Raw genomic sequence first — 5,344 nt, forward strand, 5'->3', positions numbered from 1 at the left:
AGAGAGAGAGAGAGAGAGAGAGAGAGAGAGAGAGAGAGACAGAGAGACAGAGAGACACAGAGAGAGAGAGAGAGCACACACGCTCTGGTAACATAGTGGTTATGATTGATTCGGGTTGCTAACCTCAAGGTCAGCAGTCCAAAACTACCAGCCGTTCTGCGGGAGAAAAATGATGCTTTCTGCTCCTGTAAAGATTTACAGTCTCGGAAACCCTATGTAGGGTAACTATAAGTTTGAACAAACTCAACGGCATATAATCAACTCCTCTCTCTCTTTCTTACACCCTCGGAAACCCTATACAGGGTCGCTATGGGTCGGAACCGACTCGATGGCACTTAACAACAACAGCAACAACAATATATTTATATAAATATATATATACTAACATATACCCAAACACACATAAATGTGTGGCACTGTGGGTTAATACGCCAGACTGCAAAGCCGTTTGAACTGCAAGGCTGGCGGTTCAAGCTCACCAGCTGCTCCTCAGAAACTCTATACAGGGTCGTTATGGGTCAGAACTGACTCGACGGCACTTAACAACAGCAACATATATAAATTTTATTAATTTTACTTGGTCTTTTCTATGTCTTTGTATTGTTATTATTGTGGTAAGTACATATGTAGCAAAACATTTGCCATTTCAATGTTTTTCCTATGTAAGTTCAGTGACCTTAAAGTTATGTGCATCATGTTGTTCAGCCATCATCCTTATTTGTTCAAAGTTTTTTCATATCCTTCTAAAAGTTCAGTATCTCCTAAACACTGAATCTTCCTTCCTGCAACAAATAAACTTGAATTATTCTTTTTGTTTTTGATGGAACAGACTGTAGATTATAATGAACTTCTGAGGAAACAATTATGTGACTGTTTTAAAACTATCCATGTTTTAATTAATTCCTCTGAATCTTAACATCTAGAGAAAATGATACATTGATATAAACAAATGTGGAAAGTAAAATACTACATAGTTGATAGTGATTACAGGCTGCTAACCTCAAAGTCAGCAGTTCAAACCACCAGTGGTTCCGTGGGAGAAAGATGAGGCTTTATAGGTCCCGTAAAGATTTACAGCCTCAGAAACCCTTTGCAGGGTCACTATGAGTTGGAACTGACTCCATGTCACGTAACCACCATAACCACCAACACCTTTATGAGAGGTATGCTTGGTAAATGGGGAGACTTCTATTTTTTATGTTATGCTTCTGTGTTGTTTTTATTTATTATGTAGAATATGAATTGTTGTTGTTGTTAAGTGCCATCGTGTCGGTTCCGACCCATAGCGACCCTGTACAGAGTTTCCAAGGAGCAGTTTGAACTGCTGACCTTGTGGGTCAGACGGTTTTCATTCTGGCACATTAACCCATAGCACCACACCAGGACTCCAGAATATGAATTACTTATCTGTTAATTGAAAACTTTTTTTTTCCATTTTAAAGGGAAAAAAATTATTTTTAATTTGTTGAAAGAAAAGCACTTGTCTGCTTTATGAGTGTAGAGCTGGACAAAACCTATCATAATTAATAAAATTCTAAAACTTTAATTGACTCATTCAATGTTGTTAGTAAAAAAGAACTACATGTGCAGTGAACTCTGATTTTGTGCCAGGAAGTGGCTTTTTAATATATTTAGGGCATAGAACTAGTAAAGCATAGGGGTTAAAAGAAACATTCTTTGATACTTACCATTGTGGGAAGGAAAGGCGAGTAATTTACTGGCTAGAAGATAGATACTTGTTAACTTGGGTGATTGTTATTGTTATGTGCCATGGAGTTGGTTCCAACACATAACCACCCTGTACAGGGTTTCCGAGGCTGTAAATCTTTATGGGAGCAGAAAGCTTATCTTTCTCCCTCAGAACAGCTGGTAGTATTGAACTGCTGACCATGAGATTAGCAGCCTGATTTGTAACCACTATGCTACCAGAGAGCAACTTGGGTGATGGGGAAGGCAATATACAACAAGAGTAAGGTTGGCAAAAGAATGATGAATGAAGGCAGGGGAAGATAGGAGAGGAGTGCAAGAGTTAAAGGGAGCAGAGGTAACTACTGTTATATACACAATCCTGCAGTAGCAGTGATCTATGGATAGATCCATGGATAGATACACAGGCTGAATGGGTGTGGGAGGGAGATTGGGAGTAGACCCACAAATACATAGAGGTTTGACAAAGGAGATTTGTACATGGTATTTATATTTGCTTCATAGATATGCATTAATGTGGTGGAGCATGTTGTTTCTAAGTATTGTTGATTTGGTTCTGACTCCTCGGGTTTCCAAGGAGCAACTATTAAGTTTAAACCACTAACCTGGAGGTTAGCAGTCCAGTGCTTATCCTACAGCACCATACCAGTATTCTGTGGTGAAGCAAACAGGGACCAAAATTATGAAACCTCTTAGACATCACCAAAAATTTGAGAGAATGACTAGTTGGGTCTGGGGCTCAGACCCATAGTCTCTGAGGACAGCATGATCAACTGGCATAACATAGTCCACCAGAACTGCTCTATTTCCTACTTTGGTGAGTAACAACTGGGAACTTCAAAGCTCATGAGCAGCCATCTAAGAAGGTGTATTATTGGTCTATCCCTGTCCAGAGGAAAGAATGAAAAAAATTGAAGATACTTGGAAACAGTTAGTCCAGTGGACTAATCGACCACATGAATATCAGTCTCTAGCACAGGGCTCAGGAACCTTTTTTCTGCCAAAATTATGTCATTCATGGGCCATACATAACTATCAACTTAAAAATTAGCCTGCTACATTTGGTCAAACATTTAATTAACTCATGCCTAATGTGATGGTAATTTGCATGCGAAAGGTGGACAATGAATAAAGAAGACTGTATAATTGATACATTTGAGTTATGATGTTGGAGGAGAATATTGAGGGTCAGAGAAAAAGAGGAAGACCCCCAGCAAGATGGATTGGCAAAGTGGCAGCATCAGTGTGCTCAAGTGTGACAACAATTGTGAGGTTGGCCCTGGATTGGGCAGTGTTTCATTCTGTTGTGCTTAGGATCGCTATGAGTTGGTACCGACTCGATGGCACCTAACAACAACAATAACTGTGATGATATTGGAGGAGAATATTGAAAGTGCCATGGGCTGCCAAAAGAACAAACAGATATGTGTTGGAAGAAGTGTAGCCAGAGTGCTCCTTGGAGGGCAGGATGGCCAAACTTTGTCTCTCATACTTCAGACAAATTGTCAGGAGGGACCAGTCACTGGAGAAGGATATCATGTTTGGTAAGTAGGAGGGTCAGAGAAAAAGAGGAAGACCCCCAACAAGATGGATTGGCCAAGTGGCAGCATCAGTGGGCTCAAGTGTGGCAACAATTGTGAGGTTCTCCCAGGACCGGGCAGTGTTTTGTTCTGTAGTGCATAGGGTAGCTATGACTTGGTACCGACTCAATGACACCTAACAACAACAAGAGTGTGATGACTGGAATTGCAGTTGCCTTGGAAGGGCCAGACCAAATGATTTCGCAGGCCTTATACGTAGTGGTTACGAATTGGGCTGCAAACTGCAAGGTCAGCAGTTGGAAACTACTAGCTGTTCCGCAGGATAAAGATGAGACTTTCTGCTCCCGTAAAGAGTTACAGCCTCAGAAACCCTGTACAGGGTCACTATGAGTCGGAACCGACTCCACGGCACACAGCCACCACCACCACATACGGCCTGTAGCAGGATGTTCTGCATCCCTGCTCTAGAACTAGATGGTGCCCAGCTACCACTACCAACTGCTCTGAAAGGGATCATGTTAGAAGGTCCTCAATACAGTGGGCAGAATTGTGAAAAAGACTAGGCGTATGGCCAGATAGAGACTGGTGGAACTCAGAGTCTATGACCCTTGGTCACCCTTCAGGTCTGGAACTCACTCACCCCTGTGAGTTAATTTTCAGCCAAGCAATCAACAGGTATATAGATGGGGCAACAATAGTGAGGTGCGTACACCAAAATCGAAAGGGCAGCATTTACCTAAGGACAAAATTTAGAAGGATGGGGAAAGAAGGAGAAATAGAAATAAACACAGGGAGGAAGTAGAATAGGTGATATTACATTGAAGATTTTGCAATCATTGAAATGAAATATATCGTTTTCATTGTAAAACTGATGGATCTCCTCTGTAAACCATCACTCAATTCACAATAAAAAGTTTAAAAATTTTTATATATACCGCAGTAGTGAAGAACATGAACTTTTGAACCTGACATCATAGGTTCCAATCCCAGTTCCCCACATACTAACTGTAAGGTTCTTTATACTTTAGTTTCCTTTGAACAGTGCTTATCACATAACTATGCTATGGTTATTTTAGTAATGGCTTTTTTTTTTTTTTCTGAGTTTAAGACTATGAAATTTAAGAAATCTGTATATTAAGAAAAGAAAACGAAGACAAAGACAGTAGAGAGAGAAATGCAACTTAGAGCCTGTTCAGTGTAGACATATGGTGATAGGACTTCTGAAGTGAGAGCTGAGTTTTCTAGAAAACAATCAGGACGGTTTCTACTTAACTTTGTTTGTTGTTGTTGTTGTGTGCCGTGGAGTTGGTTCTGACTCAGAGTGACCCTGTACAGGGTTTCCGAGGTTGTAAATCTTTACGGAAGCAGAAAGCCTCATCTTTCTCCCTTGGAATAGCTGGTAGTTTCGAACTGCTGACCTTGCGGCTTGCAGCCCGATTTGTAACCACTACGCTACCAGAGCTCCTTTGTTTAGAACAGAATTAAATATAATTAATTATGAGATGAGAGTTCAAAACCAGATGAAGAAATGTAATTTGGCTTTCTATTTTATTTAATCTCACTGTGCTTATGTTATTCTCACCAGGAGTGACAAATGTAGTTTGAGAAAGAACTTCAAATTTTGGTATTCAGTTCTTTGGGAAGATCTAGTTTCTTTTGTTGCTCTTCCTGTGTAATACTTGCTAAGATAGCAAGCCTGTACTACTTGTTTCTTTTTCTAAAATGTACGTATTTTGTTATTGAGTATATATATAGATATATATATGTATATATATCTATATATATATAGATAGATATATATACATATATAGATAGATAGATATAGATATATATTCTCAATAGCAATATATATCTATGTCTATATATACACACACAGAGAAAAACATACCCCAAACCATTAAAACAGTTTGTACATTACCTTTTAGTCACATTGATTGTGCTCTTCAAATTGTGCAACCATTCTCACCTTCTTTTCTGAATTGTTCTTCTCTCAGTAACATATACTTATGCCCCCTAAGTTTCCTCTTTCAAGTTTCTGTTGTCAATTTGACTCCATGTTGTTGTTGTTGTTGTTGTTGTTGTTGTTGTCAGGTGCC

General features: G+C 39.5%; 1 protein-coding gene across 1 annotated transcript in view; it reads left to right on the plus strand.

Moving 5' to 3' along the window:
- KIF13B (kinesin family member 13B) overlaps window positions 1–5,344 on the plus strand; it is a 294,477-nt gene that overhangs the window by 78,017 nt on the left and 211,116 nt on the right. The window lies entirely within an intron of this gene.

The sequence above is a fragment of the Chrysochloris asiatica genome, unplaced genomic scaffold, assembly GCF_000296735.1.
Source record: "Chrysochloris asiatica unplaced genomic scaffold, ChrAsi1.0 scaffold00064, whole genome shotgun sequence".
Classification (NCBI taxonomy): domain Eukaryota; kingdom Metazoa; phylum Chordata; class Mammalia; order Afrosoricida; family Chrysochloridae; genus Chrysochloris; species Chrysochloris asiatica.